Raw genomic sequence first — 15,030 nt, 5'->3', positions numbered from 1 at the left:
ACCAGGAGAGAACAGGTTTGAACAGATGGAGAGACCACAGCCAGTGAAACAGCATAGGGACTGCTGAGACCATCCTCGTGAAACATTGCTGTCCCCTAAAAGATCAGAGGAGTCAAGGACATGTTCTGCATGTCTGAGGGACATGGGTAGTGAGCATGGTGGGGTTGGGTTGGGATTGAACCAGATGATCTTAGCAGTCTTTCCAACCTCAATAATTCTACAATTCTAATTCAATAATAGCAATAATAATAATTTCTTATTACTATTGCAGACACATCCAAGCACGTATATGCTAGGAACATGGTGCTGGGTCTCGAGACTGGGGCTCTGCTGAGGGCCAGGAGCAGCAGTGTGTTATCTATATCTCGCATCCCACCTACCCCACTGTCCTGCGGAGTCACTGCTGACAGGATCAACAGTCCTCAGCAGCCAGAGCTGAAATCTTCACCCTGTGATTACCATCCTGCGTAACCACAGAGAAGCTTGTGTCTGGTGCCTGGACCCATAAAAACCAAGCATTTCTATCTGTCCTTGGATGTTAAAGCCTTAAGTTAGGGGCTGACAGCAGAAACAAGTAGAAAATGAAGCACTGCATTTTTTCAGCTTTTCTGATGGCATCTTCCAGCTTTGCAGAGGCTGCTGGGCAAACAAGGAGCAAGCAACTTCATGGCAGCATTTCAGCTGGCAGGAGAACCGTGCAGCCGATGTTGTGGGCCAGACTCTGCTGAGCTGAGATTTGCTTGGCACAGTGGCACAGCTGGTCCCAAGGGAGCCCACAGCTACTCTCTGATCCTCCAGCAGGGTCCAAGCCAACCCCGTAGAGCTGGCAGCTGTCCCATAATGGGGTGAGCATGGCTGAGCAGGCCACTCCAGCCAAGCTTCATCCCAGTCAATCAATCTGCCTACCCCAGGTAAACACGCTTACTCCATTCTGGACCCTCCTTGTCGAGGTAGAAGAAAACCTGCAAACAATTTCAAAAAAAAGACCCTAAAAAGGCCCCTATAGGGCTGCCAAAATGATACAATTAAACCTCATGCTTGATTTCATCTTCGTGGTCCTCCAGCCATGGCAGCTCAGCAGGAGATAATGAGGAAAATACTTGAGTAAATCTGGCCGGGAAAAATGGAGTTTTAGATGTAATATCTCCTGACTAACATCTTTTTTGTGCAGTATCTACATGTACATATACAGGTGTGTATGTGTATATACATCTCATGATACATTCCAGTCTGTTGGGCATGTCTGATTTCTTCACATGGTTAATTTGCACAGCTCTCCTTAACAGAAAATATTACTCTACAGCACAGGGAAAAAATGCAGCTTTTCATGGGGAAAAATTAATCTTGGATCTAGAGACTTTGCTGAAAAATTCCTTAATGCTCCCAGATGAATTTTTGCATTTATTTGTTGTTTCGCAAGAGCCTAGCAATGGTCCTTTTGTGCTTTGTGTTCAGAAGGGGTAGGCTTCACAAATGGAATGGTTTAATGCACTGCCTTTAATTAAATTGTTCAGGATTTATACCAGGTATCAGAATCCATCCCATCGCAGCTGTATGCAAATACATTCTTAAAAATATAGCGTGGAACGTGACCTTCTTCCCCTAATGCCCAAGTAATGAACAAATGAGTACTCTGCTACCAGAAGACCCCCTTGGAGCACATTTTCAGAGACATTAAGTCAAGGAGTCACTCCAGCACAGCCTCCAAAGGGAAGCCTGATCATTAAGAATGACATTTCTGTGCCATGTGATGAATGGTGATTGAGCTGACAGCTCTCATCAAGATTGAGGATTTATCCCACCAGAGCACTGATATCAAGGGAACCAATCCCTTTTATTTAGAGTTCTGACCGGCTCTCAAATACAGGGATGTAGCGCAAGTGCTTTGTTTCCAGGGAGTCCTAATCTCTGTCACAATACCTCCTCAAAATCCTTCCACAAAGGCACATCTTGGCTTAACTCCTTTGGGTCTCTTTTCACTGCTCCAGGAGCAAGTGTGTTCCAGTCAGTCACAAATCCCCAAAATCCAACATCATCAGTTTTACAACCTGGGAACCATGAATAACATCCCTTTGCACCTGAACCAATGCTCTTCTTGAAGGTGGGTATTGTGGTCAGGACATCCCTCCCAAAATCTCTATATGTCTCATCACAGAATCATAGAATATCCCTAATTGGAAGGGACCCATAAGGATAATCAAGTCCAACTCCTGGCTCCACACAGGACCACCCAAAAAATCAGACCATATGTTTGAGAGTATTGTCCAGATGCTTCTCAAACTCCAGCAGCTCTGAAGAGACGACTGCATCTGGACATCCCACGATGTCCCATTCTATCACTCTGTTCTATGGTTCTGTGATTCTATCCCTCCTCATACCAAAGTAGCGCAAGATCAGGCTCTGAGATCTGGAGGTGCTTGTCGTATTTTGGAGACCTATTTTGGATCACCAAACCCAACAAATTACCTGGTTCTTCTTGTATTTCACCATAGACAGGGCCCACCAAGCTTGATTTCATCCCATCAGTCCTTATTTGTGAGCACAGTGCCAGTCAGCATCTGGCTGAAAAACAGCACTGAACTGCTGCTAGACACTCCAGACACTAAATCCTCAGATGCTCTTGTCATTTGTCATACACAGGGCTGTCTCATCTACCCAAAGAAGAAAATATGTAAAAGCTTTTATAAGAGAGAAGTGGAAAGCCAGCTGTTATAAATCAAGATTGCCTGCTAAAAAGCCTGAACGTGACGCAACCAGATTATTTAAAAAACTCTTAGCAAGTTATTTGACTTCTGCTTCCCTTCCATTGCAGCCAGAGGTCCCGGATCCCATCACATTTGATGGCATGCAGAGCAGGTCTGCACTGTCCACGGAAATCTCTCTGTAGTCAATAAATTGCAGACCCCCTCGGAGCGTCCTGGGGCACTTAACTCAGACAAAGAGAAGTGATGTATTTAAGAGTTCTGCATTTTCTAAATTGCAAGGCAGCAGGGAAAAGAAACGCCTATAGCCACCAAGGCTCTTGGTTACTCAGAAAGGGAAAGCTTTCCCCCTTTGCACAATCTCTGAAGTATGGCATGTGGCCTAATTATATAATTACACAATAGATCGGAATTGCTTCAAAGGAACTGTTGTGTTCCATCAGGTACATAATAAGTTTATAGTATCAACTAATTACGCTGTTATATAAGGGCCCAGAATGACTTTTAAAACCAACAGTCAGATCTCCCAGGCTATCAAACACATATTGTTTTGTTTGGAGATTTTTTTTAATACCTCATTATGAAGGCAACCTGTGCTTCCCTCAGCCTTTCTAGAGGGGATATAAATGTTAATACTATGCAGAAAATGCTGGATCTAAAACTGAGTTGGTGTACATTGTCTCTACTAACCTCAGTGGATTATTTTAAATGTCGGCAAAATCTGAGTAGTCAATGGCTCAGTCCACATTAACTGGGACTGTGGGGACACACAGACATTTGAATGGCCGTACTTTAAGCAGCTACTGCTGACAGCTGCCCATTTCAGGTCTTGCTGGTTTGAGCTCTACATTCAAACTCACTCGTGGGACAGTGCAGGAGCACATAGTGATGGGTGCCTGGGGAGGTGGTAGACTCACCATCCCTGGAGGCATTCGAGAGCCATGGAGATGTGGCACTGAGGGGCATCGTCAGTGGGCATGGTGGGATGGGTTGGGGTTGGACTATGTGATGTTGGGCATCTTCTCCAACCTTAATAATTATATGATTCTAAGATTGTAAGGGGACACATAGTTCATAACAGCAGCTCTGTTATATCCAGTTGTGCCTTTACCCCTCTGTACACAAAAGATACAGAAATAAAGGTGAGCTTTGCCAAGCTGATCCCCTAACCCACAGCATGCAACGTGCACATGCTTTTTCTATCTATTCATCCTTCTGACAGTGGCAAGAATTCCCCAGCTGCAACTGAAGATCCCTGGAGCTACAACTTTGTAAACTTTAAAGGGCTCGGCTCAGCCTTTCAGGAAGACATTTCTAATTTTATCCAGGCCATTCATCCACCCTTAATTTGCAATGAAAAAAAAAAAAAAAAAGAAGAAGAAGAAGAAGAAGAAGAAACTGTTGCAGGGTTATTATTAACTATTGGCCAAGAGAGAATGAACTCCAGGCTTGGCTGACTCCCTCTTCAGTGGAGAGCAAGTGCACACTGTCAGAAGACGCACTGCTGTTTTGCTGCCCAATCATTTCTACTTCTCTAAGTAAGGATGTCTGATAGCCAAAGCAGCAGGAGGGCCTTTAGTTCACAGGTGTAGTCATGTTCTCCAAGCTCCAGCCAAGCCAGCTGTTCTCTAAGACCTCTGGCCACCTGCTGGGCTTAGCTTCGTGCCCTCTCCACCTGCTCAAAACCGCAGGATTTCTCAGTGACAAATTCTTGCTTTGCTAAAATTAATGGCAAAAGTCTTCCTGATCTCAGCCAGGCATGGAGGTGGACACAGTGAGATGTGCTTCACCATTAAGGGTAGCTGTGGCACTCAGTGACATGATTTAGTGGGCATGGTGGTGATGTGTTGGTTGATAGTTGGACTTGGTGATCTTTGTGGTCTTTTCCACACAATTCCATGATTCTGGGATCAGCTGATGAAGTTTGCATGTCTCCACTCCTAACACTCCGTAATGATTTCTTGCAACAGAGAGCCATAGTGAAACCATCTTATCAAGCATCTGGGATGACCATGGGACTTGGTACAAGGCCAAGAAAACAATGTGTTAGCCTGGCCCAGTGCAGGTGCTCACAACAGAGATGTGCATGCCCTAAAATGGAAACCTACAGCCAAGCGGAGAGGCCCTCCAGCCATGGCTTTGCACCCAGCTATGGTGTACCCATCAGTCAGCCTGCCAATGGGGCACGGTTGCAAGAGGTGATTAATGACAAATCTTCAGCTTTGAGAAGTCTTAATAGAACAGGTAAACAAACAAAAGAAGTAGGAAATGGCAAGAAATACGCTTGCTTAGTGGGGCTGGTAACCCAAGGACTCAAAAGACAAGTTACCATTTTGCCTGTCATTGAAGAAATTTCCATTTTCTTCATACTACTTTTCCCCAAATTTAATTTGGGAAAAACATTATTGTCAGCCCAGCAGGTGCCTCATTGCTCCACCTGCTTGTGCTTGCATCAAGAAAAGATCTATGAAACTCTAAACAGCCCTTCATTTTAAACAAAAAATCAGTTTACACTCAACACCTACCCAGGCACCTTATCCCAGAATCTCCTACCAATTCCACCAAAAGAGAAGGGAGACAAACCAGTTCCCAGAAAAATATTTCCTGGACAAGTGAGTGTGTAAAGCTGCAAGACACGGGGACTTCCATGGTAACTTTATGTATAAACAGCACCAAACAGCTTGAAGTAGCTGCTTTCCTTGCAAGGCTCATGAACAAAGTATCTCTGTAGCTTGGCCAGCACAGCAAGCTCCAGCCAAACGTAAATAGCCCGCAGGGCTTTTTGGCACTTTGCACTCTATTTTGCATACAGCTGGTAATGTTTTAAAGGCCAGACCCAGCCAAGGGTAATGCTTCCAAGAACAGAGCAGGAAACACTTTGTGTACAGAAAAGGGTCTCAGGAGAAATCAGTGAAATCTTAAGACCTTTTGTGTTTCTTTCTCCATCCCCAAATCAGCATGCTTCGTTCTTACAGTAAGAATTTCCAGAGACCCAGGTAGGCTGCTGAGATGTTAGCAGTGTGTTTCGGACTCAAAGCACTCGTTAAGAAAGGTATGAACTTAGAAACTGCAAACACATAAACAATTGCTGTGTGTAGGTTAAGTCCTGCTGACGTATTTCAGTGGAGAATTTGCTGAAGTCGTCAAACATGTGTGCTACACGTCAGAGATGACATCAAAGAAGGATTAAAATTCTATCAAAGTGCCTAGTGATATGCTTTGGATCTTCCACAACTCTTACACCAAGGAAATACTGTGATATTTCTGAATGTCAGGATATTGTTCGGCCTTTGAGTAGACTTCAGCAGGACCTGGGTCTTTTGTTGGGTTGTTGTGTTGGAGGAAGACAGTTTCTACCTTGAGCACCACTAAACCCATGTCCTCCAAGAGCTTGGTCTTGCTATACTCTGTTTTCTTCAGCTTACTGCCTTAGCACCAGCATTTAGGATAAGAAAAAGAAAAATTTGGCTCTCTAGCATCCTCTCCCACTCTCGACTGGTGGAATAGAAGGCTTGGGAAAGGGAAGCCAACAGGCTGAGCAGAGCAGAGCCAGACTGAGCACACAGAGCTGAGGCAGGCAGTCACATAGAATTAGCATGGTGGTAGAGATGTTGTTACCTTTTATTATCTTGTTTGTAAAATCACAGTGTACCAGCATGGGCATTTTGCCCACCTGGTCCGCTGCCTTCAACCTCATTGTCTGTGTTTGGATGTGTTTGTATATCAGGGCCATCGTGTCCTCAAGGGAGATTGTCCTTCTGCTAGCTGTCCCACTCACTTGATTATTCAGGGCTGAAAGATGGGCTCTGGCTGAGTTAGCAGCAGCCGTTGAAGCTGGCAGCAAAGGGGAATGTGTGTCAATAACTCAGGAAAGGGAAGCAAAGATGACGTGGAGAGGAGTTATCACTGCACCCTCATGAAGTGAAATAGAACACTCTGCTAATCGTAATTTAGTGTCCCTTACTTTGCATCTTGCAAACATCCATCCTTCTGCAGGTAATTCATGTGCAGAATGTGCAAAGCCAAATTGCTGCCCTCCAAACGGGGCTGCAGAGGACTGCTGGGACAGACCAGGGACTGCATGTTGCTGTCAGATACCACAAAGGGCTGCACTCTCCTGTCTTTGTATTGCTTCTGCATATCACGCACCAGACAGGAAACAGAGAAATGGGGAAAATGCAGAGTTGGGATCTATAGTGAAAATTATGTATTTGACCTTTCCAGCTGGGGATGCAGCCTAAATCTCATTTTTGGCTTTAAAGGCAGCTGAATCCACTCCTCTCTCCTCAGGGCTTCGTCTTCTTCCCTCTCACCAGCTTTGACGTTTGTGTCTTGGACATTACATGAGATGCCAAAACTCTGCTGTTGTCAGATACCAAGGACCAAACTATCTTTGGCCAAGGACATGTGATGATACAGGTTGCAACCTAACTGGTTTTACAGGAATGTAGTCTTAGCCTTGTTTCTGAAAAGTCAGTACAGATTACAAGGATCTACAAGTATATATTTAATGGCCTCAAGTTGCTCCAGAAAAGGTTCAGCTTGGATATTAGGAAAAATTCCTTTTCTGAAAGAGTGATAATGCATTGGAACACTCTGCCCACGGAAGTGGTGGAGTCACCATCCCTGGAGGTGTTCAAGGAAAGGGTGGATGTTGCACTGGGGTACATGTTCTAGAGCAGTCACAGGCATGGGTTCACAGTCGGACTACATGATCTTAGTGGTCTTTCCAACATTAATGATTTTGTGATTCTATGATTCTAAGAAGGGAAAGAGAGTACCTTCTTACCCTAAAAAGCAAAATACTGTTCTGTTCTAGTCCTAGCAAACAATGAGCACACATACAAATATGTCTGCATATTTTCTTATACAGAGTAACTCTTGAAGCTGTTAGTCAGGCAAAGAGGAGGACATTTCATAGACAGTTACATTAAGTGAATAAAGACAAATGAGAAATTAATTTCTTGGAATCAGTTTGCCCATAATAACTTTGGAACCCATGGGAGTTGTTTCCTACACTCAAACATCATCACTGGCAAGCTCGGGGAATGTGAGAAGTGGCAACAGGTTTACTGAGGGCAAGTGGAAGCTCTTAATGTAGGCAGTTATAAACACAAAATATAAAACTAAAGAAGAAATCATGAGATATTAATCCACAAGAAAACCAGGGGTCCGTTTTTACCTTCTCGTCACATGTAGTCCCATGTTCAAGTTGACTCAGTAGACAGTGGCACTGGGGCAGGCTTACACAGCCACCCTACGTGAAGAATTACTTGCTGTGTACAAAGCTCCTCCAGCACCCCTCTAGGCATTGCATCAAGATCTTTGTAGTATGCTCTCAGGGCAAAATGTGTCCCAAAATGCTGAGAGAGGTAGGGCTTAACCCCACCAAGAGCCTCCAGTTGGCTTGAACCTGGAGGAAGCCAGTGGATAGGTAGGCTTGGCCCTCAGTGATGCCAAAAAGGACTTTCTTCTGGAAGTCTCCAGGGAGATGGAATGAGGTCACTGCTGCCCAGCTGAGATATCAGAATCTATCCCTTCCCACTCCAGAGGGAAAGAAGCAGGATGGCCTTGCAAGACAAGCGAGCACAAATGGCTAACAAAGCAAGATAAATATGCGACATAAATATGCGATGGTGCAGGAGGCGGTACCATAAACTTATTTTATTGCCACTTGTCTGCAAAGGCCAGCATAACTCACTCCCTTCACCTCGCTCTGTCATTCATGAATAATGAGATTGCCCAAGCACATGCCAATAAAATCCTCCTCGTGCCCTGCACCAGGAAGTGTCAACGCTATCTCGGGTAAGAAAATAAAGAGATGGGGATTTTTAATGGCAATCGAGCTTCTGCTCTCCATACCCTGAATATCTGATGTAGTGTTTACTGATTACCAATACAATCTGATATTTCATGTTAGTTCCTCCATAGCTGCTCTCTGATTTAGCCCCTGTCCGATGGTGTGTGATGAACACAGCTGCCCACAGCTCCTGCAGGCAGAGAAGGTAACCCTTACCACCCTTACACTGTGCATCAGCTTCTCACCTGCCCCAGAAGGCTGTGAATTTGGGTGCTTTCTTCCTCATCCCCTGCCCTGAACACCCACATTTGTGTCACCTGCTCCAGCCCGTGTAGCGGGTGAAACAGGGAATGTGGCAAAGAGAGCCAGAGCCTTTCTGCAGAGCTTCCTTCTGTAGTCCATGAGGGCAGTTTGCTACAGACCCGTGCATAAGGCATCAATGGGCTGTGGTTGCACACTGGGTGATGCACAGGCAGAATTGGTCTCCGGGACTGGTCCTCTTTCTTCCTGTTTCAGACTGGCACTTCAGTGTCACCATAGTCACAGGGAGAAAGGAAAGCAGACTGTTCTTGTTGCCTTCCCATTACTGGGTGACACAGCAGCAGTTCCCCAGGTTGTGCAGCCTGTGTCAACCAATACCACCACAATGCTGCTTCATCTGGGCTGAGAGCTAGAAGCCATAAATCAAGATGTCCACCACAAGTCATAAGAGGATAAAGCATCCGCAGTAAAATTTCTCTGACAAGTAGTCACAGCTGAGATACCACTTGATGGATGGCAGCAGAATCCCCATTGTAAGTCGATGGTTTCTCTGTAGCTGTGAGCAGGCTGAACTCTGTTGTGCTTGTCATGGCTTTAGGACCTCTGCTTCTTCATCGGGTACTGGAGAGGATGTACCCACTCCAAACCCTTACACCACTCCTCAGGAGCAGCTCAAGTCGCTTCCTCTTTCAGCTGCCTCCAGCTAAGGAGAGCAGACTTAGTCAGAGCCCCCAGTACAAAAAGGACAGAGACTTGTTGGAGCGGGTTCAAAGGAGGCCTACAAGGATGCTCAGAGGGCTGGAGCATCTTTCCTATGAAGAAAGGCTGAGGGAGCTGGGGTTGTTCAGCCTGGAGAAGAGAAGGCTCGAAAGAGGTCTTACAGTGGCATTCCAGTACCTAATGGGGCCAACAGAAAAGCTGGGAAGGGACTCTTTGTCAGGGAGTGCAGGGATAGGACGAGGGGGAATGGTTTTAAACTAAAAGAGAAGAGGGTGGATGTAAATTAGACACTAGGAAGAAATTCTTCACAATGAGGGTGGTGAGGCACTGGCACAGCCTGACCAGAGAGCTGTGGGTGCCCCATCCTTGGTGGTGCTCAAGGCCAGGTTGCAGAGGGCCATGGGCAGCCTGATCTGGTGAGAGGTGTCCCTGCCCATAGCAGGGGTTCGAACTGGATGGGCTTTGATATCTGTTCCAACCCAAACCATTCTATGATTCCATTATTCTACAATTAAGCCACCAAGCACAGAGGCATCCGCTTCAGACACTTAGGTCTTCTTCAGCTCCCCGTCCACATAGGTAGAAAGAGCTAGGTCATTGCCTCATCTCCCTAGGCTAATTTTTCCAGGGCAAGATCCCACAATCAGTGTCAACTGAAAATAGGCCTCAAAGGAATTTAATCTCTCTGGATTGGTATATAACAAATTACTAGAAGTACTAAAAAGTGGCTATAAGGGGAGCATGCATCTATACCAGATGCCATGACACAGGGCACTCACCTCATCAGTTTACACACCCTAGAACTGGAGCCAACACCAACACTGTGTCACTTCCCCATCCCTCAGGATGGGCTGGTTCCCAGGGGTAGGCTCAACAGATACAGGAGAAAACCCATGTCCCGATTAAAACCAAACACTCCAAAGGTTATTTTCAGGATGGTGGGAATGTCCTCCATCTCCTGGGAAAATCCCCAGCCAAATCAAGATGTACAATAACCCTTTGATAAATATTCATCCTCATTTATGAGATGATCATAAATGTTGCAACAGGAGCTGTAACAGATAAAATAGTACTAGATATGGCTTGGGAAAAAATAATCAGGGCACAGCCTCCTAAATCTCTTTCTTTTCCTGGATGTACCAGGAATTTTCCTTGGGATATTAGGTACATCTCAAGCAGATCTTGGTACTCTATTTATCAGTCCTAAGAATTATTTGGGCTGTAAGGACTGAGATTCTCACGGGCACTTTCCCAGAACTGAAAAAAATTATACCTCATTTCCTAAACCACTTACAGTATCTCAAAAGTAAAACATATGTGCATAAATACAACGAACTGGAACAGATGCATGGTTGGTTTTATTTTTATTTTCTGTTCCCTGCCTTAAAATTTTTCAAATAAAATATAAATTGTTTTAGACAAAGGGAATAGTTGGGATTTTGGCAAAAGTTCTCGCTTTTGTGATTCTGCTTGTTCTGTACTGAGCAGGATTTGCTGGTGGTTCCCACTGATGATTCCCTCTGGCAAAAGGAAACAATATATCATGGGGACCATTGCTCAAGGCACATAGTCTGCTTGGCTATCTCAGCCCACAAGGGGTGAGAAAGAGCAGAAAGCAACCCTTCAAAAACTGCCTCAGCTCAGGTTTACTCACCAACAGTGAGACTTGGTAAATGAGTCTTAAAATATGCTTACATCTAGACTTGTATTATGGTCCATTTCTTCCCCTCCAGTTTCGGGTGCCACACAGAACCCAATGGCCTGATCCTTAATTCTCCATCTAGGGGACACTGGGACATGGCACTGCCTGAGCAGAGAGGTCCCACTAGTAGCCTGTTCTCCTCTTAAGTCCAATATGATGACCCTGACTTAGTCATGTCACAAAATTGCCCATGTTACTCTTACTGTATGAGACAGAACTGTCTTATACACTGGGAAGAAAGAAGCCTTGAGAGGTAAACGAGTCCCATACGATCTCAAGACTTCAGCACTCAGTAGATGTATTTGATGAAAGACAGAAGCATGTACATAAAACAATTGATTCTAACTCAAAAAGTATTTTAAAAATTCTCTCACCTCATTTCTTCTTGGAAAAAACTTAGTGTCATTTTGTGTTGGGCTCTGGGTGATGTATAACTGAAGGATGGTAGAAAACTGGTCTGTTCTGTACCAATGGAAAATAAACGTGCATTACCGTTCAGGGCTTTCCACCCATATCTCCCTTTCTGCAGGGCCCAGCTACAGAACAGAAGAGTGCTGTGATATGCAATACAGCCACACACCACTTAGAGCTTACAGGCTCAGATCTTAATGCTCTAGAAGCAGCCCACACATAGAAGGCTATAATGAACACTACTGCAAGGCAAGCTCATCCATTTCGGTGAGACTCTTCTCATGGAAAGCAAAACAAACCCAGAAATGAGGGAAGAAATATCCAAACTAAGACAACATTTGGATCTGGTTCTATTTTAGATTCTGTTTGCAGGAGCTCCTGGCAGCATTTAGATTCACCTGAATGTAGATGCATGACTCGACATGGCACACGTCCTGAGTGTGCAGCCATCCGGGTGGGGATGTGCTGAAGAAAGTCTCGACTGCCCACGCTGAGGACTTTGTTGTCAGAGAAGCCACCAAGTGAGGACATTTTAAAGAGCATGGAAGTGACAATTAGAGTGCTATGAGCTAATGAGCAATACCTATGAGCCTCAGAATGCAGCAATAAGTTACCAAGCAGCCATGCTAACACCCTCCAGAGCTGAAAATATTCCCTGTTGCAGCTGAGTAAGAGCTGTCTCATGAGGAACATGACAGATTCACACCCTTGGCAGAGGGGACAGAGAGATGAAGCTGTTAGCACGCACCGTGCAGGGATTCCAGCACCTCACGTCCTCAGATAGTCCTGGGTGAACATAAGAAGAAGGATCAGCGCGAGTGTTCAGGAGTATTTCAGATGTTCTTCATAGTGGAAGATGCTAGAGAATTTTTTGGAGACACTCGAGGTCAGGCTGGGCAGAGCTCTGAGCAACCTGATCGAGCTGTAGATGTCCCTGTTCCCTGCAGGACAGTTGGCCTTTAAGGGTCCCTTCCAACTCAAACAGTTCTATGATTTTATGACGATCTGTGATTCCATGAATGACATCCTCTTCGCACGCACAGAGTTGGATCTGTAATCCAAAAGCTGTGCAATATCTGCAGAAAGCTACATGGGGGAAAAAAAAGTGGTGTGGTGATTACCCTTCAGCACTTTGGCTTTATCTTCACAATGATGTGCCTTCCTTCTGATAGAGATTAGATCAGCACTGACAAAGTGGCACATGATGGAGTATAACAGAGTCAGACAGCCAGAGAGCTGATGTGATAATGTTGAAGCAACCCAGACTGATGTTTTGGGGATTTTGTTTTTGTTCTAGTGCAGAAGACAGGACAAACCCAAGCAAATGGGAATAAGGGAGGTCTGGCCATTCCCAGGCATCTTTACACATATCTGTATTATTTTTTTCTCTTCTTTTCACTTGCAGTCTGCAGCCAAAATGAAAAGTTCTTAAAAAGACCTATTACCCTTCAGACCCTAACAAATGGCATTTTTGCCTCCCCCATGATCACACCAGCAGCTGGAGCTCTTGTGTTGGGAAAAGTCACAGAAAATTAAAACACAGTGGATAGCAAAGAGGGAAGATGGTCTTTCCTTTGGGGCAGTAAGTTCCCTGTCTCTTTGGTGGGATCTACGTTACCAGCTACGTTACCAAGTGAAACCCTCTTGTGAAGCTGAACAGTTGCTGCTTTCAAAACTACAGACTGCAGTAACCAGACTTGAAGACTCAGAGATGGCCGCCTCCAGAGTGTCCATTCAGCAGGATTTGTCCAAGCTGGGCTTCCAAAATGATTCTCTGCTTTCCTCGGACTTTAGCCACTAAATTGAAAACCAAGGCCTACACTGCCATACTGTATTTAGTACTACTTAGTTATGTGGCTTCCAGCTGTTTTTAATAATTATATGTAAAAAATGTGGCCCAGATCATATGCTGGAGTTATTAGGAGCTGCCCAGTGAAGGAAGGATTAGGACTGTCCCTGAAAATCCTTGTTTTTTTAGGTCTCTTTACTGTTACTGTGTCAAGTAGCCTTGGTAGACTCACACAACTCTTATTCTGCCCCATCTCATTCATTCAAAAGATTGCATGACTCCATCTTTCCAAGACATGTCCTCATTCAATGCTAGGCTTTATTATTGTTGATATTTTTCTTGCGTTGCTGGGTGAAGCACTAAACGACTACATCTTGGGGCAAGAAGGGGCAAAGTTTGAGGGCCCTGTTCTGCTCGGGTTTATAACCCCTTGCATATTCAACAATTGGTGTAATTGAAATAATGAAGGGGGCTGGAGGAGAATTCCAGCCTAATTACACATCACAATGGTGCTGTGCTCCTTCTGGGAGAGCAGCCAGCCATCTGGAAAGAGGTTCAACTCCCAGTAGGGGAGAGCTGACAGGACAAAGGAGAGAGGGCTGGGAAGTAAATACAACCAGAGGAGGATGGCCCAGCTTCAACCAAAACACTGCTAGATTGCCAGCACCAGGCAGCACAGGCATGGCAGCCCTGTTCCCAGACTTGAAAGTAAATCTGAGAGCTTAGGTGCCTTGGGCTGCTCCTTAACCTTGCTCAGAGCCTTGCACCAGGAGCACGCATGATTCATAGCTCAGCTTCTTGCTAGCCATGGGCTATCTGCAAGACTTTTTCAGACAAAGGGTCATTACAACACAGTGCCTACAAGCTCTGCTTCCTCTGGGTCACCTTGGAGGCCATTTCAGAGAGTCAGCTCAACACACTGCCTAAAATCCGTGCTTCCTTTTGCAGCAGTGCAACAGCAAGAACAGGACTTGTCTGCAGCTTACTCACTGCCAAGATGCTGCTAAAAACATCTCCTATCTTCTCCCCATTGAACAGATCCCTGCTCCTTCTTACACAAATTCCCAGAGCAGAGGTGGGACTGCAGGAGCACCTTACCCACACTTTGCTCACATGTATGAGGCTTCCCTGGCTGAAAGCAGCAGCTGGGAACAGTTAACAGAGGCTGAACTCATGTCCCTTGCAGACACAGGATGGTCTTCCCTATCTTGGCACACAAAGCCAGCAGACGAGGGTGCCCTGGCAGCTGCTGTTTGAAAACACTGCTTAAGTGACTGTGAAGAGCCAGATGGACTTCAGCCCTGAAGACTCGAGTGCCCTATTTAGCCATGAAGCAAGGACACAGCAAGCAACAGCAGCTTTTGCGTGCGTGTTGTCTCACTGATCTCCAGCCCTGGTTTGGAGGACTCCTTCAAGGCTGGATCCCCAGACCCATTCAGACTTGCCAACAAACTGCCAGAACCAACTTGGGGAACTGAGCAACGAAGAGCCAACACATTTCACCAGCCTTCAGATGGTAACAATCCATTCCAGCCCATGAGCCTTCAAGCAGAGAGGGAAAAGGCTCCAGATTTCATTCTTAATCCTTCAAGTTATTCTTTCTACCCCCATTCCCCAGCATTAGGAAGGGCAATGTTCCCTTATA

This window comes from Numida meleagris, chromosome 2 (assembly GCF_002078875.1).
Source record: "Numida meleagris isolate 19003 breed g44 Domestic line chromosome 2, NumMel1.0, whole genome shotgun sequence".
NCBI classification, from domain to species: Eukaryota; Metazoa; Chordata; class Aves; order Galliformes; family Numididae; genus Numida; species Numida meleagris.
This window is presented reverse-complemented; position numbering follows the sequence as displayed.